This window comes from Polypterus senegalus, chromosome 5 (assembly GCF_016835505.1).
Source record: "Polypterus senegalus isolate Bchr_013 chromosome 5, ASM1683550v1, whole genome shotgun sequence".
NCBI lineage: Eukaryota > Metazoa > Chordata > Cladistia > Polypteriformes > Polypteridae > Polypterus > Polypterus senegalus.
The window spans coordinates 42,049,775-42,075,348 of record NC_053158.1 but is presented as its reverse complement, the minus strand read 5'-3'; the positions used below and the strand labels follow the sequence as shown (position 1 = coordinate 42,075,348).

The window sequence follows — 25,574 nt, the reverse complement described above, 5'->3', positions numbered from 1 at the left end:
TCAGTCAGAATACATTATTTATAAAATCAGAAGTTCAGAAATGGAAAATGTTCAGAAGGAATATCTATAATTTGGTACCTCTACTTTTTCTGGGAAGGTACACATAATGGTTTACTGGCAAAAACACTGGAGATACAATCAGTAATGAGTGGCATGGTGGCGAGTGGTAGCGCAGCAATATGGAGACTGATGTTGATGCTTCCTACGGGTGGTATCTCTGGGTGCTCTGGTTTTCTCACACAGTTTAAAGACATGCCGATTAAGTGAACTGGCATTGCTATCTCTAAACTTTTTTTTAATCCTTATAATTATAAGTGCCAACATAACAATAGACTTCATGGCAATAACTTTGGAAATTAAAGTCAAAGCTGTCTTATTTTCAGCTAAGACTACAAAATGACAACAAAAGTCTCCATGACCAGAAAGTTAACTCTGTTAGCTGGAATGTTAAAGGCCTGAACCACGAGTTAAAGAGAAAGAAAGTATTCTCTCACCTAACATGTCTAAAAGGTAAAACAGTATTTTTACAGGAGATCCACTTATTAAGCAAGGATCAGTTTCAGCTGCACTAAGACTAGATTGGTCAAATGTTCCATTTCAGCTTTACAAAGGAAACTAGAGGTGCGGGAATTCTTATACATAAAACAGTCTCATTTGTAGTATCAGATGTAGTATCTGATTCTGAAGGGAGATATATGATTGTTGTAGGTAATTTATTTAACTGTAAAGTGGTTTTGATAAATGTTTATGCACCCAATGTTGATGATAGGGACTTCATTCAAAATATATTTGCATCTATTCCCAATGTGAACACTCATAAAATTATAATGACTGAGGACTTTAATTGTGTTTTAAATCTAGACCTAGATAGGTCTAATGCCACAGGGGTGATGACAACTAACACTGCAAAGACAATTATGCAGTTTGTAACTGGCCACAACTTATTACAACCTTGGAAATTTCTCAAAAGCATATTCTTTCTACTCACCAGTGCATCATTGCTACTAAAGAATTGATTATTTCTTTGTAGATAACAATTTCTTGCCTATGATTAAATCTTGTAAGTACGACGCTATTGTTATTTCCGACCCCCCTCTGATCTTGGAGCTAAAATCATTATGCTCCACATACTCATCTCGCAGATGGCGTCTTAACCCACATTTATTAGCGGACGAGAATCGTACAGAATTTATACCCAAACAAAACAATTTTTTTCTTAGAGACAAATATATCCTCAGAGGTTTCTGCAGGAATACTCTGGGAAACTCTGAAGGCCTTCTTAAGAGGACAGAATATCTCATATCATTCCAATAGAAATAAATTGGAAACCAAGAAGGTATCAGAGATAATTAGCGAAATTACTAGAATAGATCAAGAACATGCCAGGTGCCCAAGTGAGACACTTCATTGGAAAAGGTAGGCTCTGTATTCAGAACTCAACCTCTTAACATCTAAAGAAACTGAACAACTCATTGTAACTCATTTGTAAATCAACACATCAATACTATTAACATGAAGAGAAAGTTAATAAGATCTCACCTTAACAAATCCATGAGCAAGACGTTCGCAATGCAATCCCAGCAATCACTCACACAAACGATGTAATGTTTACATCCACAACATAGACAGAAGTGTGTACCTTGCAACAGGTACACATGTCATAAATGTAGGAAGGACGGTCCTTGCGTGTGTGTGAAATGTTAACATTTGAATTTGATGATTGCATATAGCGCAGAACTGACCTCTCTGTATTATTCTTTCCTCTGCATGTCCTGGAGTAAAAAAAAAACACCACCTTGCACTGAAACGTGGGGACTGGCAAGATTGGGGGGGGAAAAAAACATGCGGTCACTGATTACAACCACAAGATGTTATGCGAATGAATATGAATAATATGAATAATGTTGCATACGTGCCACAATGTTTTCCGAAATGTACTATACAGGTCACAAAATGAATAATTCCAAATATCATATGAACCAATGTCTATTTTTTTTGTCAGTGCGGCTTTGACATCATGGACGTTAGGGTGCGTACTAATTCAGCGTGAGCAGGAACACTCAATAAAACTGAATAAAAAAATCAAGTGATGATGAGATACGAAGAAGGCAGATTCATCAGCGTTTCTGTCTGCTTTTATCCATCCAGATCAGAGAATGTCCAGTTCCATTGTCTCAAAACACCACTCACATCTACAGTTATTCACAGTTTCAAATGAAAACTAACAGCGTCAAATTCCTGAGGGGGTGGGGGGCGGTAGTATGTATCATGATCGTGACTGAGAGAATAAAAAAGTGAAAAAAAAAAAAAAAACGAACTTTTACAAGTACTATAAATGTGCACCGGCTGTTACAGACGCAAATCAAATGTATGTGTTTATTGTATAATATTAACAACTAGCAAAATACCCGCGCTTCGCAGCGGTGAAATACTGTCTGAATATTTTTATTAATAAAAAAGTAAACATTTTTAGACTGAACGAAAATGTCAAAAATTAATTGTTAAGGATCTCTCTGTATACCACGTTGTCAGTTCGGCCCTCTGGTTGTAATATGACTAAGCTGTGTGCTGAGCTCACTCTTGAGCATGCAACATACAGTTGGCCATGTGAAAAGCAATCCCGACTCAAATAAATGCCAACCTTTTGTAGTGTTTGTCCCTGAGACTTATTAATTGTCATTGCGAAGCAGAGCCTTACTGGAAATTGAACGCGTTTGAATTAAAATGGGAGATTAGATGGTATAACGGGGATGCGAGAAATAAAAACTGTGTCACTGAGGCACTGCCAGTAAATATAGTTGCTTCAATTAGGTTGTTTTATAAAGATGTGACCTGAAGTCTTGTGCCGTTACAAAGTTTCGGTGGTTGTTAGTTTCTGCTTCCTTGGCGAAGGTCGTAAATGAAAGAAGACACCGCAGTGACACACAGAAGAGAACCCGTGGATTAAATAAAACCTACACAATAACTGCAACAATCGTAACAAATGAACAATAAAATAGAAGAGAACCCGTGAATTAAATAAAAAGGTTGCTTCGTTGGTGAAGCAAGGAAAAAGCACTTTCTTATATGTCGTTCATTTTTATAACAGTGCAGAAGCTATGAGAAAGCGGCTTCCTTGGCAAGCTCGTAAACGAAAGAAGACACCGCAGTGAACACAGAAGAGAACCCGTGGATTAAATAAAACCTACACAATAACTATAAAAATCGTAATAAATGAACAATGAAACAGCGGAGAACCCGTGGATTAAATAAAAGGCTGCCGTTGGCGAAGCAAGGAAAAAGGACTTTCTTATATATCGTTCGTTTATAAAACAGTGCAGAAGCTCTGAGAATGCTGCTTCCTTCGCAAAGTAAGGAAACGACTGAAGAGACGGCAAGGCAGCTGAAGCGCTGCATTATGGGATCTGTAGTTTATTGTGTTACCAGTGCTTCATATCCCCGGGCCATTAATAACAATAATACAGTATATAAAATGATCTCGCGGGCGGATATAATTACACGCCGGGCCGGATGTGGCCTGCGGGCCTTGACTTTGACACATATGGAGTAAATAGAACTTGAAAAGATATATTTTTTAAAATGTGATCGCTAATTCAGATAGAGTTGACGCGCACTACAGCCTGCATGCCTCAATGAGTCATCCTCCCCTCGCTCTTACTTTTTTACCGTTCATCTAATGAATACACTGAGTATGGCTTTACCAAAACAATCATTGATGGCGAATAAAGTATCCATTATTCGAGTATGTAGATCGGAATATATATACAGTGGTGTGAAAAACTATTTGCCCCCTTCCTAATTTCTTATTCTTTTGCATGTTTGTCACACAAAATGTTTCTGATCATCAAACACATTTAACCATTAGTCAAATATAACACAAGTAAACACAAAATGCAGTTTTTAAATGATGGTTTTATTATTTAGGGAGAAAAAATCCAAACCTACATGGCCCTGTGTGAAAAAGTAATTGCCCCTTGTTAAAAATAACCTAACTGTGGTGTATCACACCTGAGTTCAATTTCCGTAGCCACCCCAGGCCTGATTACTGCCACACCTGTTTCAATCAAGAAATCACTTAAATAGGAGCTGCCTGACACAGAGAAGTAGACCAAAAGTACCTCAAAAGCTAGACATCATGCCAAGATCCAAAGAAATTCAGGAACAAATGACAACAGAAGTAATTGAGATCTATCAGTCTGGTAAAGGTTATAAAGCCATTTCTAAAGCTTTGGGACTCCAGTGAACCACAGTGAGAGCCATTATCCACAAATGGCAAAAACATGGAACAGTGGTGAACCTTCCCAGGAGTGGCGGCCGACAAAATTACCCCAAAAGCAGAGCGACTCATCCGAGAGGTCACAAAAGACCCCAGGACTACGTCTAAAGAACTGCAGACCTCACTTGCCTCAATTAAGGTCAGTGTTCACGACTCCACCATAAGAAAGAGACTGGGCAAAAATGGCCTGCATGGCAGATTTCCAAGCGCAAACCACTGTTAAGCAAAAGAACATTAGGGCTCGTCTCAGTTTTGCTAAGAAACATCTCAATGATTGCCAAGACTTTTGGGAAAATACCTTGTGGACTGATGAGACAAAAGTTGAACTTTTTGGAAGGCAAATGTCCCGTTACATCTTGGCGTAAAAGGAACAGCATTTCAGAAAAAGAACATCATACCAACAGTAAAATATGGTGGTGGTAGTGTGATGGTCTGGGGTTGTTTTGCTGCTTCAGGACCTGGAAGGCTTGCTGTGATAGATGGAACCATGAATTCTACTGTCTACCAAAAATCCTGAAGGAGAATGTCCGCCATCTGTTCGTCAACTCAAGCTGAAGCGATCTTGAGTGCTGCAACAGGACAATGACCCAAAACACACCAGCAAATCCACCTCTGAATGGCTGATAAAAAACAAAATGAAGACTTTGGAGTGGCCTAGTAAAAGTCCTAACCTGAATCCAATTGAGATGCTATGGCATGACCTTAAAAAGGCGCTTCATGCTAGAAAACCCTCAAATAAAGCTGAATTACAACAATTTTGCAAAGATGAGTGGGCCAAAATTCCTCCAGAGCGCTGTAAAAGACTCATTGCAAGTTATCATAAGCGCTTGATTGCAGTTATTGCTGCTAAGGGTGGCCCAACCAGTTATTAGGTTCAGGGGGCAATTACTTTTTCACACAGGGCCATGTGGGTTTGGATTTTTTTCTCCTAAATAATAAAAACCATCATTTAAAAACTGCATTTTGTGTTTACTTGTGTTATATTTGACTAATGGTTAAATGTGTTTGATGATCAGAAACATTTTGTGTGACAAACATGCAAAAGAATAAGAAATTAGGAAGGGGGCAAATAGTTTGTCACACCACTGTATACATATATATATACCCGCGTATTGCAGCGGAGAAGTAGTGTGTTTAAAAAGCTAGAAAAAGAAAAGGGAACATTTTAAAAATAACGTAACATGACTGTCAATATACAGCATTTGTTTGTGAGTGTTACTGAGTGTTGCTGTCATCAAGGATTTGATTATCATTATTTCTTTCAATCAGGTTCGTATTTGTAGGATGTGTTGTGTTCAAGTTACATTCCGTGTTTGTCAATCGTTGTAAAGATGACAGGTTTCTTTCATCGATTCGTTTCTTACTGCATCAATAAACAGCTCGTCTTCTTGTTTATCTGAGACTTGACACACTGCATGTACGGGTTTTTTTGTTTTTTTAACACTGTCTTCCTTTAGCGGGACATTGACTTTTTCCACCGTGTGCTTTGTTTCCGCAGTAGCTGGATTTATGAATATGCTTATCAGGCGCTTCATATTTTTGCTGCCTTTTCAATTGTGTAGTGGTTTTGTTCAGCTCTTTGGAACTGTTGCTTTTATCTGTGCACTGCGTCAGTTCCGTGAGCGCTTCGGTGTACATGCATCGAGGGTTCCCAGCTGTGCTGGTGCCATCTCGTGCTATGTCCATGGCTGTATTTAATGTTACCTTAGTCCTGGCACTTAAAACTTTCTCTCGCAGTTTCGCTGAGTTTGTGTCAAACACCACCCTGACCATCTCATCTTCCTCTCCATAAGCACAGTCCTTCACCCGTGAATATTTACCCGTGGCAGTTTGCTATTGGATTGCCGCTGACGGACGTCCTTATATGGGCAGGCACTAAATTACAAACGCCAGCGGCAGCCTGTCTATGAACTTAATTTAAAGTGTAGGTTTACATCGTGCTTTGTTTCAGTAGCAGAACTCATGAATATGGTTGTATATGTCACTCGCTCGCTTCTTATTGTTTCGCTGTCTTCTCAATTATATAATGCATGTTTTCTAAAGCGCTTTTTTGAGGTCTTCCTGGTTTTCTATGTACTGCGTGATTACGTGGGAGGCGTGATGATGTCACACGAAACTCCGCCCCCATGGCGTTCAAGCTCATCTCCATTACAGTAAATGGAGAAAAACAGCTTCCAGTTATGACCATTACGCGTAGAATTTCGATATAAAACCTGCCCAACTTTTGCCCAAGCGCTTTTTTGAAGTCTTCCTGGTTTTCTATGTACTGCGTGATTACGTGGGAGGCGTGATGATGTCACACGAAACTCCGCCCCCATGGCGTTCAAGCTCATCTCCATTACAGTAAATGGAGAAAAACAGCTTCCAGTTATGACCATTACGCGTAGAATTTCGATATAAAACCTGCCCAACTTTTGTAAGGAGGCTGTAAGGAATGAACCTGCCAAATTTCAGCCTTCCACCCACACGGGAAGTTGGAGAATTAGTGATGAGTCAGTGAGTGAGTCAGTGAGTGAGGGCTTTGCCTTTTATTAGTATAGATAAGAGCAGCTCACTACTCAAAACGGTAAATATACGATGCAGTCAGGATTGAACCGGGGGACTCTTCATTACAAGTCAGCAATTCTTACCGCTGCGCCACGGAAACTGTTGTATCATCTTTGAACCTTTTGTGAAAGTGTTTATTTGATCTTTGGACTTCAAGCTTCAAACATTATATAGTTTATCCCTACATTTTGTCATATATTACGAAAAATGTTTCTGTTTTAACAATGTGTTTACACAAATTATTGTAGAAACGGAACACACATGAAATGCATGTGTTCCAAATAATGATCTATTATTTCCACTCTAAAACTCCAGCACTTCACTCCCAGATAATCAAGGCATGAGCTGGGAGAACTATGTGCATGTTCTGCAGCGGTGGGGGGATGGAATAGTAGGCTGCTTGCTGCTTGTCTTGATCGGCACATTTACACAACAAAAGACACTGACAGAGAGGTGCGAAGGGATTTAAGATGGGCCAGATTACGTGTTCTTTCATATGATTTGGTAATTCTAGTGTTGAATGTTTCATATTATAATTTCCAACTGACCTAAAAATAAACTACAGTGATCGCTTTATCGCGCATCGACTTTAGCGGCTTCACTCCATTGCGGATTTTAAATGTAAGCATATCTAAATATATATCGCGGATTTCTGCGGACAATGGGTCTTTTAATTTATGGTACAAGCTTCCTCAGTTTGTTTGCCCAGTTGATTTCATACAAGGAACGCTACTGGCGGATGGCTTAGAAGCTACCCAATCAGAGCATGTATTACGTATTAAATAAAACTCCTCAATGATATAAGATATGCTTCCCACGCGGTGCTTGATTGTTTGCTTTTCTCTGTCTCTTTCACTCTGTCATTTTCTGCGTAAGACAGAGGGGGTGTGAGCAGAGGGGCTATTTGCACAGTGGCTGTTTGCCTAGAGGATACGGACGCTCCTTTAAAAAATGCAGCTTTATCGCGGTGCTTCGGCATACTTAAAAGCCCAAAAGCACGTATTGATTTTTTGATTGTTTGCTTTTCTCTCCGCTCTCTCTGCTCCTGAGACGCATTCTTTGAGGAGGAAAATATGTTTGCATTTTTTAAATTGTGAGAAAGAACTGTCATCTCTGTCTTGTCATGGAGCACAGTTTAAACTTTTGACTAAAGGGTGTTATTTCATGTCTAGAGGGCTCTAATAATGTTAACAGTGTGGGAGAGTTTAGAAGGGCTTAAAATATATAAAAATAACCTTACAAACATATGGTTTCTACTTTGTAGATTTTCATCTATCGCGGGGGTTCTGGAACGCAACCCCCGCGGTCGAGGAGGATTACTGTATTATGGACCCTTTTGAAATGTCAGCGCATTTCAACTATTATAAAGCTGCTCTATGAAAGTTATGAGTTATATGTTGTACCTGTCTTTGAGAAAGTATGACCAATCATTGCAGCGATGAGTTTTACTCTTTTACCATTATTGTAGCACACTTCACTGTAATCTCCAAATGTAAGTGTTTAAGAAAATTTACAGTATAAACTGACACATTTTCCTATTTAACAATAACAATACACTACTTTCTTAAAATAATGTCCTGCTCCAGTACTCTCACACATAATATCTACTCTCTGTTTTGATGCCAAGAATTTTTCAGAAGGATTTCTGATTGGGCACTGGTCCACTGCAAATGGGTGCTAAAATTTTACAACTTATTATTATCAGCCTAGTAGTTAGGCACCGCCGTGAGTGGCAGCCTTTACAGCAGCTCCGTGTACGACTTTATCTTTCTTTATCTTTCTACATTTTTCTCTATCTCTCTGATCACTCCTACCACTTTCTTTTATGTGGACTCATTTCCTGGACACTTTTTACTACTTGGACATGGATTTTTACACGCCGAGACTCGTCTATTTAGGTAGTCAACTTCTAGAGCTGAGAACAAAGGCCTGTGCCGGTGTGGTTCCCTATTTATCTGACGAGGTAAGAAGGCCGTATCGTGGCAGCAGAGCCGGCACTAAGCTAAAGGCTAAGCGGCTAGCGATGAAGTGGCGATACAAGCCTTCTGTGATCCTGGGAAATGTGAACTCACTACCAAATAAGATTAACGAACTGGCTGCGCTGGTGAAAAATGTCAGGACCTACAGAGAATGCAGTTTGTTGTGTTTTTGTGAAATGTGGCTAACAACTAGCATCCCAGGTGCTAACGTAGAGCTACCCGGGTTTAGCACAGTTAGCGCAGACAGAGACGCAAATACCTGCGGGAAGCAGAAAGGAGGAGGACTCGCTCTCTATGTGAACACAAGGTGGGGCAACCCTGGACATGTAAACGTCAAAATATTCACTTGCTGCAGGGAAATCGAATTGTTGGCTGTAAGTCTGCATCCCTATTACTTGTCCAGAGAGTTTGGACACGTCATTGTTGTTATTATTTACATCCCTCCTTGCGCGGACATGGAGATAGTGTGTGATGTCATCCACTCCGCTGTTGCTAAACTACAAACACAGCACCCCAAGGCGCTTGTGCTAATCTCTGGAGATTTTAACCATGTGACACTGGACAAAACATTACCTGCTGTCTCCCAGCATGTGGATTGTAATACCTGGGGAAATAGGATTATTGACCTACTGTATGCAAACGTTAAGGATGCATACAGTGCCACCCCGCTGCCTGCGCTTGGGAAAGCAGATCATAACCTAGTTTTGCTTCAACCTTACTACAAACCAAGAGTGAAGGAGCTACCTACAAGCACACGCTCATTCAGGAAGTAGTCCCCTGAGGCAGAGCAGGCTCTGAAAGACTGCTTTGGAACTATGGACTGGGATATCCTGCAGAGGTCACATAGTGAGAACATTGAGAAGGTCGTTGACTGCACTACTGACTACATCAGCTTCTGTATGGACATTGTAGTTCCAGTAAGAACAGTACGCTGTTACGCTAACAACAAGCCATGGATTACAAGTGGCATCAAGGGCCTTTTGAACCAGAAGAAAAGGGCTTTTAAAGGCGGTAATCAGCATGAGGTCAAGCGCGTGCAAAAGGAACTCCGAGTCCACCTCAGGGCGGCTAAGGAGCAGTACAGGAGAAAACTGGAGAAAATTTGCAGAACAATAGCATGAAGGAAGTGTGGGATGGGCTGAAGATCATCACTGGCTCCAGCATGAAGCGGGGTGCCTCCATCGAGAGAGACAGGGAGAAGGCAGACCTATCTAGGTCTGGATTTAAACCTGAGCAACTTTTTTAGCAGGTTTGACCACACTAACCCACTCTCACTCTCATCTAAGAGTACTGCATCCTCCACCCATCCTTCTGCTGATACCAGCATAGGAGAGAGTTTCCCCCCACCCACAATTACAGCAGCCCCATAAGCAGAGAGCTGAGGAGACTTCGTACCAGCAAAGCGGCAGTAGCGGAGTATCGCCACAACTGTTGAAGGCCTGTGTGTTGGAGCTGGGGAGTCCTCTACAGCACATCTTCAACCTGAGACTGGAACAGGGGAGAGTCCCCAGGCTTTGGAAAACATCTTGCATCGCCCCAGTCCCAAACGTTTCACATCCTGGTGAGCTGAATGACTTCAGGCCCGTCGCCCTGACGTCACATGTGATGAAGACCATGGAGCGGCTGCTGCTTCACCACCTGAGGCCACAGGGCCGCCACACCCTTGACCCTCTACAGTTCACATACCAGGAGAAGGTGGGAGCGGAGGATGCCATCATCTACATACTACACCGATCCCTCTCCCACTTGGACTGAGGCAGTGGTGCAGTAAGAATTATGTTTCTGGACTTCTTTAGCGCCTTCAGCACCATCCAACCTTTGCTCCTTAGAGACAAGCTGACAGAGATGGGAGTACATTCATACCTAGTGGCATGGATCGTGAACTATCTTACAGACAGACCTCAGTATGTGCGTCTCGGGAACTGCAGGTCTGACACTGTGGTTAGCAGCACAGGAGCGCCGCAGGGGACTATGCTTTCTCTGGTCCTGTTTAGCCTATATACATCAGACTTCCAATACAACTCGGTGTCCTGCCACGTGCAAATGTTCGCTGACGACACTGCTATCGTGGGCTGCATCAGGAGTGGGCAGGAGAAGGAGTATAGGAATCTAATCAAGGACTTTGTGAAATGGTGCGACTCAAACTACCTACAACTGAACACCAGCAAAACCAAAGAGCTGGTGGTTCGATTTTAGGAGGCCCATGCCCCTCACGGACCCCGTTGATTATCAGAGGTGACTGTGTGCAGAGGGTAGGGCTGGGCGATTTTTTCGATTAATTCGAATTTACGTTTTAAGACGATTTATTTTTTTATTAAATCAAGGTATAGCGATTTTTTATTAAAAAATTAGATACATTGTAATTGCACCTATGACAGAATAATTAAGAGGCTTGTCCGACTCCGAACACATGATGGCGCGCCTAATTAACCTCTCACCTGTGAGTACAGTGCTCTATGAAGGAATATAATAGGCTACAGAAATAATATCAAAGAGATGGACGGCTCTTCACGTCAGGATGACCTTGTGCCAAAGAAAGGTAGTAACGTTTCCTCTGTGGTTTGGAAATGGTTCAGATTCGAGAGTTCAGACGTCGAACAAACTTTTGTCAAATGCAAAATATGCAGAAAGTCAGTTTCAACCGGCAGTGGCAGCACCACTAATTTATTCCAACATTTGCGACAAAGGCACCAAGCTGAATAGGAAGAATGCTCAAAGTTAAGAGATGAAAACATGCCAAATTCAAGTGCAAAAGGTCCACCTAAAATTGCAAAACGCCAGATATCATTAGCGGTATCATTTTCCAATTCCGTTCCATACGACAAAAGGCGCCCCGATGGAAAGAAATGACAGATGCTGTGGCGTTTCATATCGCTAAGGACATGGTTCCCATATACACCATCGAAAAACCAGGGTTCATAAAAATGCTACACACTGCTGATCCAAGATACAAGTTGCCGAGCCGCAAATATTTCAAAGACGTAGCTATTCCCCGAATGTACACTGAAACACGTGAAAAAGTAGCGGAGCAGCTTGAAAGGGCATCTTTTTTTTCTACGACGACTGACCTGTGGAGTAGTCGTACTCTTCAGCCTTACATGAGCCTTACAGCCCATTATGTTGACGCAGAATGGAAACTGCGAAGATTTTGCCTTCAGACATGTTATTTTCCCGACGATCATACTGGGGAAATAATTGGTCATGGGCTTAAAGATGCGCTGGCGTCTTGGAAGCTTGTGGAGGATCGACAGGTGTGCGTGACCACAGACAGTGGAACGAACATGATCAAAGCAATGAAGATGAACGACTGGACCCTTCTTCAGTGCTTTGGACATCGTCTTCACAATGCCATTGGTATGTATGATTAATAATTCAAGCATTAAAATCGCAGTTATTCAGATGTTATTTCATTAATAGCTGAAATGATGATGATGATTATTATTGTTTTGCTTTTGTAATAACACTGGCAATCACTTAACATGAGTTTGTTGGTCATAGATTCATATTCTGCAGTTATGAAGGAGAAAGCTCTTTACAATATTTCTGTCAAAGTACAATGAACTGCTATTTCAAATCTTTTTTTGTTTCTTTTTTGTTTACTGTTGAAAATTTGCATAACTTTTTGAGTTGACTGATGTAATGTTTACATTGGTTAAAATGGTTATTTTCTTACTATATATTCAGAAGTATTTAATGTTTAATTCAAATTGCACAATATTTACTTTCATATTTCATTCAAATCTTCTGCAAAGATATTTAACTCGTGAATTTGTTTTACATTTATTTACACCTTGTTGACCAATTTATGTATGGCATGGCCATTAAAAATACAATGTTCCTTAACCAGATGGTTTTTCAAGTTACTTATAAAGAGAATGTTACTTAAGTCATGTTGTTGTAATGTTTTAAGTTGACTAGTTACACAATAAAAAATCGAAATCGAAATCGTGAATCGGTCAAACTTTATGAAAAAACCTAGATTTTTTTTGCCTTATCGCCCAGCCCTAGCAGAGGGTACAAACCTAAAAATACCTGGGCGAGCACTCTCTTCTATGCAGTGTTGTGCTGGGATGGCAGCATAAAGAAGAGGGACGCCTCACGCCTGGACAAAGTGGTGAGGAAGGCAGGCTCTATTGTAGGCACGGAGCTGGACAGTTTGACATCTGTGGTGGAGCGATGGGCGCTGAGCAGGCTCCTGTCAATCATGGAGAATCCACTGCATCCACTGAACAGTATCCTCTCCAGACAGAGGAGCAGCTTCAGCAACAGACTGCTGTCACTGTCCTGCTCGGAGATCGTTCCTCCCCCATACTATGCGACTCTTCAGTTCCACCCCCCCGGGGTAAACATTACATTACACAAGATTATTGACAGTTATACCTGCCTCGCACTCTCCACCTTGCATTTTTTAACTTGCACTGCATTTTTATCACTCTTTAATTAATATTGTTTATATCAGTATGATGCTGCTGGAGTATGTGAATTTCCCCTTGGGGATTAACAAAGTATCTATCTATCTATCTTATTAAAGCTTATTATTGTATTGCATTTTTGTACTGTATTATAGTTGTATTATATATTTTTATTATTATATACTAGAGTTAGAAGGCTAAATGTGAAGTAGAAACTATTTCCCCAAGATGTGCAGTAGCTAAACACATAATTAATTATTAATATATTTGATCAGATAGCATTTAAAAGAACTCTCATACAAGCTGCAGTCTTTTGTAATGGGGTACCAAGTCTTTTACACATAATAACACTTTTTCTAGACTAGTACCCCAAAAAACCTTCATGTAACAATGACCTTTACATTCCAAAGTCAAAGTTATTTCTAGTTAACAGATAAACCTATTATACAAATAGCAAAAAGCATCTTTGTTGACCTATATGTTTCCCAAGTATTCATTCTGTAACATAATTTAGAAAGCCTTGATTACTTGCATCACAAGTTTTAAATTGGTAAATTCTGCATGGTGTTCCCAATGGCAAATGTGTTGATCACCTCCAAAACATTCAGATCCTTTCTTGTAAAGCAATAATTATTAATAGCTACACTATTATTCCTCAGGTAGGCTCTTAGTAGAGCTTTTTTTGTTTTAGAAAATGAGCTACTATAAACAACAGTGAAATCTTTTTTACAAAGTTAATTAACTGCTGTGAAGTTGTTTCTTCTACAAACATCAAAACCCCATAAATCATGACATTAATTTGTGCCTTAAAAACAGAATTGGTGGTGGTATAGTGTTTAAGTTAGTACTATTTTGTTAAGGATGTGACATCAATCAGCTCTTCTATAACAACATATGGTGTCCAAAGCCTGACTCAGCCTTTATGCTATTTAAAGTAACTGACCTTTTTATATTCATTAATTTGGGACATGATATCACCAGCCTTACAATAATACGGTGCAATTTGTTTTCATTTGCAGTTTTCACATTGCTACACAAGGACATACAGTCTGCTGTCCTTTTTGCAGCAAGGGCAAATTTGATCCCCACTGTATAACAAACCTGCAAATTGTAGGGATAAAGCATCTTTGCTGATAACTATAAAACACAGAAGAGATCATTACTTACAATGCATACATTTAAAATTAATATATTGATATTTTGAAAAAATCATGTAAGGAAGCTTCCTCAAATAAAAAGCCAGTTTCTTATTCTAAACCAGAATTTTTAAGTTGTACTCTTTAGTATATGGTTCATAGTAGATGTGCTAGGTTGTTTCATACACTTAATGAACAGAAGCTAATGTTAATTACTTCATAGAGTTTTTTTAACTGTTATATACCTATATACCTGTTATTTTTTCAGGGTTTTTTTCCTCCATGACCTGACCTTTTCTTCAAGCAAGGTATCACCAGATTAGGAGACAGACCAAAACTTTTAAAAACAGCAAGAACTATTTTCCTTTCTATAACCACATTTACATAGTCATCTTGTGAAACAAAACTGTTGCATGGCAATACTATAAACCTAATTTGTAAAATAAACAGACTGCTTAATGCATCTAGTCTTTCCTACACTGTTGGGTTTATTCTCTTTCACTTTCTAATATCTTTATTTACTTTTACTTATTGAAATTATGAATCAGAAGTGAATCAGATTAAAAAACAAAGAAAATCATTACTTAAATGGTTTACTCACCTTACGGCATGTGTGTTAGGTCTTTGTAGGTTGCCTTGTTATGTGTACTTCCTTTTCATTTACTGGCTGCGTCCTAACCACAGAACTGTCATCTAGAATGAAATTTGGAATTTTAAAAAATTGCATTCAATAATTCAACTAATATTTATAGCTCACTAATAAAGGTTAACATCAAATATATTTTGACACTTAGTATTTTTATCAGTGTCAGCAAAACATAATACATGAAAAAAGAGTTTAAATAACTAACTGTTTTAATAAAATGAAACAGTGATATTGAAAAGCAAGTTCATTCATTTTTAGACAGACAGACAGACAGACAGGCAGATCGATCACTTATTTTCCAAGGAGGAATTCAACTTTTTACAAAAGTTTAAGAAATATTACAACAAAACAACCCTCTCAATCATACACAAGAATTACATAAAGAAAAAATACAACTTTTTCATAAGACAGCAACAATAGTGAGGCATTTTAAAAGGTATATTGCCAGTGTTGCTATGATACACGTCAGGGCCTAGTACTTCAATTCCTAATGCGCACTTACTCAGCCTCACGACACATTGGCCATTTAACAACAGCATTACTAAGAAAATGTTACCACAGTGTACTTTAGAACATTTAAACCCAAATGTAAAATATTACCAGTATGATTTTTTTTTATCCCATAACTGAGTATGTCCTTTTGTTGATTCCGTGGGCCTCTTTTGAACAGAAAGGGTTTTAGAACAGCATATCAGAAAATGGATGGATGGAGATCAGACTATATGATGCTTTATTGTCACATTACTAAAATAGTAATATTACTATATTACATTCCCTTCCGAATTCTTGGCTTTTATGCTATAATCTCATTTTTGAATTATAAACTCGTAGATGACTTTGCTGATCTCCCTACCCTTTAACAAAAAATGTTCATGCTTATACTACTGTGACCACACTTCAATCTCAAGATTAAAACACCTACTTACAATTCAAAGAACAATTAATGTAGCATCTTATGGAAGTTGCATATCCTTTCCCATTCTCTTAACCATTTTAGTGTCATTGTGGTGGTTTATTCCACTGTCACTGGATTCAGTTACTGCTCCTGGCTCTAGGACAAGGGTGTCAAACTCAACCTGGAGGACTGCAGTAAATGTGGGTTTTTGTTCCAACCACCTTCCTCTTTTGCCTTAGCTCTAACTGTCAAACTTCTTAAGATTCAGAACTCTAATACTGTACAGTGGAACCTTAGGTCACGACCGTTGTTCGTTCCAAAACTCTAGTTGCAACCCGATTTGGTCGTGACTCGAAGTAATTTCCCCCATAGGACTGTATGTAAATACAATTAATGCATTCTGGACCGTACGAGCTATATGTAAATATATATATATATTTTTTTAAAGATTTTTAATCACAAAAATAGTTAATTATACCACAGAATGCACAGTGTAATAGTAAACTAAATGTAAAAAACATTGAATAACATTGAGAAAACCTTGAACAGAGAAAACTAACCTTGCAGTCTCTTTAAAAACAAGACTGGTGCATTCTTTAACTGCCTTCTCAGCCTTACTGCCTTCTTTAACTGTCTTCTCATGCTTGCTCTCTCTCTTGCTCGCTCTCTCTCTGCACAGGGAATGCACAGGGAGAGACTGAACACGTGCGGAAATCATCGGTGCATACGAACCGGAAGGGAAACTGGCTTGTTTGTCACCCAAGTGTGTCGTCGTGAACAAATGCAAAAGTTTGGCAAACTTTTTGGTCGTAACCGGATTTGTACTTTGTCCGAGACGTTCGTGACCCGAGATACCACTGTATATGTCATTTTACATTACTAGCAGCTAAACAATAATGAGATGAAAACTAGGCCTAACAATGACCAGCTAATTCAAAGGACTCCATTCTCAATTCTTAACAGGACACCATTTTGAGAACTTCTTGACTAGAAGCCAATTCTTACTGTTAATAAAACACGTTATTTAGTGATGCACTGATTAATCAGCTGTAAATCTAAATTAGCCAATGTAAATCAGCCGATTTTCACTACAAAAGACTTGTTTGGTGATAGGTAAATTGGCCAATCGCAAAAAAAATATTTTTTAGCACCTGGTTTTCTGAGCTTTAAGCTAATTTAGTTGTAGTGTTCCTTTACGTGACACACTTTACTAGAGAGAGAGAAGACTGGAATTTTATTCTTTACATTAAAGAAAGTGGAGAAATAAATGAAGAAAAGAAATTGGAGGACTCATCCTTTTCAATTGGAAAAACAGACAGAAAAGCTACTTTAATGAATTCAAACCATTTTATTTTATCCTTTAATTAAAATGGATAATGCTTGTATGAGGTTGAATGGTGAACAGGCTTGTGATAAGAACAACGGCTCACATTTTCAATTAGAAAAAGAAATGATAAAGAAAAATTTGAAATTAATAAATAATATGCTTGTAGCTTAACAGCAAAAATTGTTTATTTTACTTGTCTGTCTTGCACTTTTTTGATAAACACCTTATGAACATTTGACAGATTTGTGGCTTTTTTTCAAAGGTCTGTACTAGAGATGAGCATTATACTGGTATGACGTTGTACTACAATCTGAATTTTACAATATTGTTGGTACCGGGTGAAGCTTGGAAATGGTGAACTACTAATAACATTTTCAAGACTATCTAAAGTTGAACTTACAGAAATCCTCTAACACATGATGAAAAAAATATATATGTATGTTTATATAGATCACACACAACACTCACGCTGTTCTTTTGAGTTGTGACACTCAGATCTTGCCAGTGTAGAATGAAGCATTATGCAAGATCTATGAGCAAAAATGAAAGGCAAGAAGATATTGAGTTTGGAGACTGCATAACGTTACTTAAACATAAATCCACCATGAATGTCAATAAAATAAAATACTGAATGATTGGAGAATAAATTTATATTGACAAAAGATGAATATAAGCAAAACACATACACAAGGTGCCTTAGTAAAAGCAAATCATTTTACAAACCCAAATACGTATAATTCAATCAGCTAATTACAAATATATAAGGTCTTCAGAAACAGCAACAAAAAGTCCAGTTTATGTCATGTTGCTGGAATGTATGAATAATGGAAGGCACTGGCAACAACAGAAAAGAAGATAGATGTTTATTGTCATTGTCACTTTTACAAAGGAACAACGAAATTGAAGGTGTAGTCGACTCAGTGTGAGGCATAAGAGTTAAAAAAGACAAGAAGAGAGAAAATAATAATAAACCGAATAGTAATAAAAGTACTTTACAAAATATACAAATTGCACTTGTTATATATAAAAATTGCAGTGGTTAAATGTACAAATTGCACTGGTTGACTTAAGGTCTATATTGCACATTGGGAAAATGATATAGAGCAGTATTATTCTGAGTTCAGGGCCATGATTGTTTTTGGATAAAAGCTGTTTTTAAGGTGGTTTTCATTGCTCTGTATGTCTTGCCCAATGGCAAAAGCTGGAAGAGGCAATGACCGAGATGTGATGAATCCTGTGAAATGTCTATTGCTTTTTTGCGGCATCAAAAGGTATAGATTTGTTCCAGAGTGGGGAGGGTACAACCAATTGTTCTCTCCGCTGTCCTGACGACCCTGTGGAGCACTTTCCTTTCTGAGGAAAAAAAAAAGCACACTCTCGATGGAACAGTGATAAAAGGCAAGGAGCAGATTTTTGGGGAGATGGTTCTTTCTGAGGATTCTCAAAAACTACAGTCTCTGCAGAAAAGGCAAATGATGCAGTAAATAACCAATAACATGAAATGACTTCACAGAGTTTGTGTCTTGCTTCAATAATCTGTAGCGGCTAATTCCATATTCTTCAATCATGCATGACCCAGAAGCAGAATCTACAAGCCAGTGCTATTCCGCTAATGAATCTGAATCAGATGCCTCTCCTGATCATCACTTTCTTGCTGCCTCCATTTAATTGCTGTTTCATATCCTCCTCCCAGTTTTCAATGTTACACCTCACAACTCCCTCTCTCTCTTTTACCATGCTTTTTCCCATTAGAATACAGCTTTAAATACAAGGGTAGTTGAATATCTGCACTGAATTCAGTCATGGGTGTTTGAATTGGTGGAGCTGTTTAAGGTTTTCAATTTTTTTTACTTAAACAAAATTAATTACCAAAAATAGAATTATTTTAAAATTAACTGACTGACATGCTTTTGCATCTGCATAAACTCACTCTGGAGGGCATGTTTTTTCCTTTGAGCAATAACGATATCACAGCAGAGTGAAAATCTGTGTGTGAATAGAACTTATGTATGGGAAAGCTTTGAGTGTACTTTTAATCTTGTGGCACACTGGTCTTGTGTGCTCCTTACTGTGATTGCTTGCCTTAGCATATGTAGTGCAGAAAATATTAAACAAAAGAGTAAATCCTTTTATTGGCTAGAATAGCAAACAAATTTTATTTTGGAGAGCAGCTTTAAAAGTAAAATAATCAGAACTGAGGTTGAAAATGCAGAATTGTTTTTCAAAACTTCATTACAAGGACCCTCAGATATTTGGACTTGACCTGGTTTCAGAGTTTCCAACTTTAACCAAGAAATAACACTTTTCCAGTTCTGTTCTTGTGCTGTGTTGGATAAAAGTGGAGCCACCAATAACCTTTTAAAACAATTGAAAAGAGCTTGTGTGCATGATAATGAAGAACATGATAGCCATCACAGTGTGACTCCATTAGAAGCAGAGTGTTCTTTGTCTGGGGCCAAGGGAAGAATACGCTGGAGATGTCTATTACACCTTCTTACCCTAAAACAGTGGCTAGGCTAGAAGAACGAGTATGATGTCTGTAACAGGAAATCGGAGGGATATTGGAACACACCTGGAGTAAGTGATTCCTCTATAGGTGGGTAACTCCGGAGACCTGTAACTATAGTAACAGGAAGGGGCTGGCTGGTGTGCTCTGCAAGCTAAGCTGTGCAGTCAAAGAAAAAAGAAAAAGAAAAGAAAGTCACATGTGCTATAGAAAAAGGTGCATCTTAGGTATAGGAAAGAGCAGTGAGGGCTGCCAAAAATGGTTATAAAGAAAACCACAGAGTTTCGGGGAAAGGTCCATGTAAATGATGTGAAAGGAATGTGGAGGCCACATAAAAGAAGAATGAGAAAAAGACTGCTTACAAAACAAAAGTACCGAAACAGCACAGAAAAAAGTTTTCTTATTTTGCACCTTTCCTCATTGACAATAAAAATATATCCATCCATCCATTATCCAACCTGCTATATCCTAACTACAGGGTCACGGGGGTCTGCTGGAGCCAATCGCAGCCAACATAGGGCGCAAGGAAGGAAATAAACCCTGGGCAGGGTGCCAGCCCACCGCAGAATAAAAATATACATTTTTGTATTCCTAAGAAAGACACAATTGTAGTTTCAGTTTGTACGTTGGGTATTACCATTTCATTTTGTGTTTAATTTTCTTGAGAATAGCTGAAAGCAATTTCTATATTAAAATATTTAAATATATTGTGAATTGTGCATACATTTAATAAAATTGAGGCTTTATTTTATGCCACATCTTATAGCACCACCAAAAACTTTTTTTACACCAGAGCAGGTCAATATTTCTCATACCTTCACTTTTTCCTTTTCAAAGAATGAAAGAAAACAAAAAAGAAACAAACAAACTAAATGTATTATCTGAAAAAAAAAAACTGTGAAGGTAATTGCTAAAATAAATACTCTTCTGACCACAGAACTATTGTTTGGGCTTTTGTTTCTAGGGTTCGGTGCGCTGTTACACCTCTTAAATGTCACAAAGTTTAAAGTTGTTAACAAAAAATATTCATGGCCAATCCCATATCTATCACTTAACATGGTGCTCTACCATAGGGTACTGAAACTTGCTAAACCAAACTAATTCCTAAAACAACAATGATGTAGTTGGTTATGTAGGATTGACTCATCAATAACTTAATAACAGAAAAAGGAATACTGAAAACTCATCTGTTCCTAGTGATTATGGCAAATGACCACTTCTGAGCAGTAAGTGACTTGTGAAAATGGCTGCCAATGTGGTTGTTGGCCACATGCACCTTTTCGCTGCAAAAAGTTGCTTCATCTGATGGAAAACTAAATTCACAGGCATTTTTTTAAAACAAATGCGACAGATCAAACACTGACCAAAAGCGCTGACCACACACTCCCTGAAAGTTGTGTCCTCACTAATGTGTTGGATTTGCGCTCACTGCCAAGCAAGTATTGTTTTTTGAAACTTTTCAAACATGCTGACTCTGTGCTTGCCAGACGCCATACTCCTTTCAATGCGAAGATCTGTCAAAAGTTTTACAAGCAGAACTGACATTTGACTCAGTCATTGAATTGCCTGTAGCCTGCATCAAAAGAATCAATTCTGAATAAAAGTAGAAAGAAATCCTCCCTATTACACATTTCAACAACAAGAATATTATATTCTCAATCACATTAAATGTACAGTTTGCTTATGTAATTCTAATATGCAATATTATATGTGATTATTTTAAAAAAAACTTTAATGCTCATTATAAAAATACAGATTAATAAAATTAAGGAAATGATCATATTACTATATATGTAGCACTCCATAATGTGACTATAAAAGACATAGAATACCACACCATACCCAACTTTGCCAGGATCAGAGTAATTAAAAAATAAATTTTATAAACCCATCTTTGTCAGTGGCTCAGAACAATATAAAACTACAAAGTCAAAAAACAAGTAAAATGTGGACCACATACGAGCATAGTTCAACAAAATATAAATAATTGATTATTCGTACTGTAAAGCTCATAAGACATGCAAAATAAACCAATAAAGAAATTTGTGACCTTACAACAACAACCCGCTCTCTGATAAGTGAGTGTACAATTATGGAAATATTTCCTTTCAAAGAAAACATAAAAATCTACATTTTCTCTTCATATTAAAAAAATATTAAGAAAAATACTAAGAGCTAGGCGTAATCACTTATGTACCAAAACACAAGCACTCAAAAGTGCAGAGATGGTGTAACAAGTTACGGAAAACTGGAGTCTGCACAATTCTGCCTAACTGGTGATTTATTTCAGGACTCGTTGATAATCATTTTGAAATAAGTTAAGGCACTGTTTACAACTAAAATTGATCACTGGTTTGTAATGAAATGAACTTTAAAAATTACTCTATTGTGACCTAAATTACTCTGCTACTTTTGAAAGGAAAGGTTTATTCTGGCTGTGTAGGAGCTGTATGGTTTATGGGAGTGAGCCTTGGGGCATAACCAAAATATATGGCAGTCCTAAAAATGCTGCATTACTGAAAGAGCAGTATGGTAGTCAAGCATAAAAGTCTATCAATTTCAATTTTTAGAAAAGTTTACCTAGCTAAAGGTCAAGTTGAGGCTATAGCCTGTCCCATCATCGACAAAGTCAGGAGTAAAACAAGGACAAAGCACTTATAGCATTAAAATGCTTTGTTTTCTCCAATTACATCAACATCCTCAGAATCTTATAAAACATGACTAGGTAACCAACTAGTCAAAGATGAGCAAGTATGGGTGTGCATGTTTTTGTATCCTCTAATTATCTGTTACCCATCCAGAGTTTGTTATTGATTTGCAGGCGGAACGGTGTCTGTCTGTTATGGTTTAGCAAAATCCATAGCCCTGACTCAAGTTTACTCTTTGCTTGTAGTAACGGTTGTGTGTTTTTATTTAAATATTATTTCACTTTAACGTTGTTGTTTGTGGTTTCAATTTATCTTTTGTTTTTAATTTTATTTAATATTTTTTGTTTATACTGTATAATTTACTAATTATTCAGTGTTTTTAAATGTTATGTAAATACCTTTGCTTTCATCCCGTGTGTGGAGCTCTAAGCAGCGGGGCCAGCCAGATATCACTCCTTAAATAAGTATACATTTGACGCTCGAATAAGTTCTTTCTGTATTTCATTTGTATTTGAAGAATACACATTACTGTAAGCATTGATTACTGTGGTTTATAGATTTACTGTTTCTGTTTTTGGCTTTTTATTTCTTAGATTATGTATTTGGACTAGTTTTCTTTGGCTTGTATTTTTTGGCAGGCCCTTTTGTCTTATTTTTGTCCGTTACTCTTGTTTTTCTTTTTTTAAATCAAATTTATTTTTTATAAAGAGTTTGTATATGACTGGTCTCTCAAGCTCAAGGGATTTATTTTCATGAGGGCATTTTTGATTCATTTTTGGACATTTTAAAACAAGGACACCTGGAGTGAAGCCCGTCTTTACATAGATTAATGAAGATCCTGGGCTGATTTGTGTGTCTTTTAGAGGCCTCTCACATATTCACTATTTTATTTACTCATCATCCCAATATTGACTCTCTGAAATAAAAAAGGAAAACAAAAAAAAGGAACTGAAAGAGAAAACAGAGAGTACAGATGACATTCTTTGTGTATTAAATTATTTAAGCAAAAACTGTAAACAAACTGTTGTTTTTATTGCTCTGGATATAATTATAGATTGTGTATGTACCTTTACTTTTACAATTTAATGATATGTACAAAATTTAAGGGATGAAAGAAAAAATGTTTAATTAACTGAATTGGCAAATAAATATTCCACACAAACTGCTAACTTCTCCATCTTTCCTGCAACCTTTTGTACTATATTGCATTATGCAGGCAGTGATGCCACTTGAAACTTCACCAATCTGGAAGTATGATTAGAAGATAAGCAGAATCGATATAAACTTTCTAATTAATATATATTTTATTTTTTAGTTCAGTCAATAACAGGACATTTGGAAGAAGACCGGTAGGAAATGTTTTTGGTTGATAATTCCTTGAATCATGTTTTTTAAAACAATATAGACAGTTACAAGTCAATACACATACATTGTGCTGGTAGGTAATACAAATCTATTTCATATAAGTAACACTTGGAAATGTATTTTATTAACCTAAAGGAGACAAATTCCCTTATCCATGCATATGTTACCAGGTGACCTAAAAGGCTTTTAAAAGGTTAATTGTGTGTTTCCCATCAAGTTAAGTGGGAAATAAGAGAAATAGAGTATAACAGAGGAAAAGCCAGACTTTATATATCACCTCTGGAGGTTTTGGCTGCAGATTTTCTTGGCCTGTACACAAAGTACTAAAAATAAAAAACAGCCTCTCATTACAGACCAAAAAAGGCCCATTACTTAACTCAAGTAATGTGACTTTTGCACACCTCAACAAGTAAGAACAATAACACCACGGTGTGTCCCAACTACACAGGGACGTCTTGTGCTATTCCAGTGGAGTAATCCATATGACAATTCAGCAAAGAAACTTCCAAGGAGAAAGGCAGCAAGGTATCCACTGTTGAAGAGAAAAATTAATTGTTTCAAGATTCCCTTTGTTTAGCATAATTTGTGTACATCCTCATAATTATCTGCCCATGCATCACCCTAATTAACTATTACACAGCTTAATATTTGCTTGAGTTCTAGTTTTTCATCCTTTCTTGGGTCTAAGTATACTGCACTGCTTTATTTCTTGTGTTCAATTTTTAATTTTGTTCCCTATTACTTTTCAACTTTGAACCTTCAATGGATAAAATCATCTGCCAAATACAGAATAAATAATAACGTGAATTTCAACTTCAGACTTCTGAGTGCATTAAACGAAGAATAGAATGTGCAATAAAGAACAGAAAACAAAAACTTAATGGTTCTCAAGGTCTTAATGCGCAATCATTTTCCCACCTCAAAGATACCACTCCTTCATCTCCTATAAAACTCTCCCGCTCTCTCTAGTCTTGAACCTCTTCCTACACCCAGTAGGCCCTTGCATGTAATTCTAGATTCATAGAGCCACTGATATGAAGAAGCTTCAAATCCATACCTAGTGTTGATTCTTTATCTTTGCCTTGACTTTACTTTTTATGTGTGCTTGTTATAAAGGTATAGTGTTTCTCATGGCAGGCACATTTTGACCTACCAAATTTATTTTGTTAATTACTGTAGAAACTGATTTCTCACTATAGAGTGATGATAGATTCTAACTTAAGAAGAGGTACATTTGCGATACGTGAAAAAATATAGTGTCTTTATGGTGTTGTTTGTGACAAATCAATGAAACCAAGTGTGCTATGAAAAAAATAATTGCATCTCCCCTCTAATTTATGATGAAGAGTGCAATTAAGACCCAATTCTCTTAGGTTTGCTTTGAACAGAAACTATTCAAAGCCGAGTAGCACTAGTGAGTATAATTGGTATCGGGGCAAAAACTGGAAAAACATCGATTCAGACATGGGGAGAACGCACAAAATCCACAGTGAGGCCAAGTGGGTGCAGGATTCAAACTCAATATGCAGAGTCCAATGTATCCCTTGAAAATACTGTATGTTTTTATTAGCTGAAAAAACAGATCCATGAGCTTTGCCTTCTATCTGTAGATCTATGAAATAGCAGAATATATTGTCCAAGCACTTCAGGGTATTGAAGAATTATTAAAAATTATAAGCTTTAGTAATATTGCATACGTTTGACCAGGAGTCTAAAACTCCACTCCTATACGGTCACAGTGACTACAGTGTGAGTGTGTTTATGATTGTGTTCTACAAAGGACTAGTGCCCAATTGAGATTTTTTTTCCTGCTTTGTGTTCATTGCTACAGGGTAGG

The 25,574-nt window shown here is 37.7% G+C and overlaps 1 protein-coding gene across 9 annotated transcripts in view; it reads right to left on the bottom strand.

The window, feature by feature from the left end:
- fam110b (family with sequence similarity 110 member B) overlaps nt 1-25,574 on the bottom strand; it is a 176,081-nt gene that overhangs the window by 59,121 nt on the left and 91,386 nt on the right. For all 9 annotated transcript variants that reach the window (XM_039754539.1, XM_039754546.1, XM_039754545.1 and 6 more), the window contains one exon: nt 14,952-15,043. The gene's annotated coding sequence lies outside the window, so the exon portion shown is untranslated. The remainder of the gene's footprint in view (nt 1-14,951; nt 15,044-25,574) is intronic.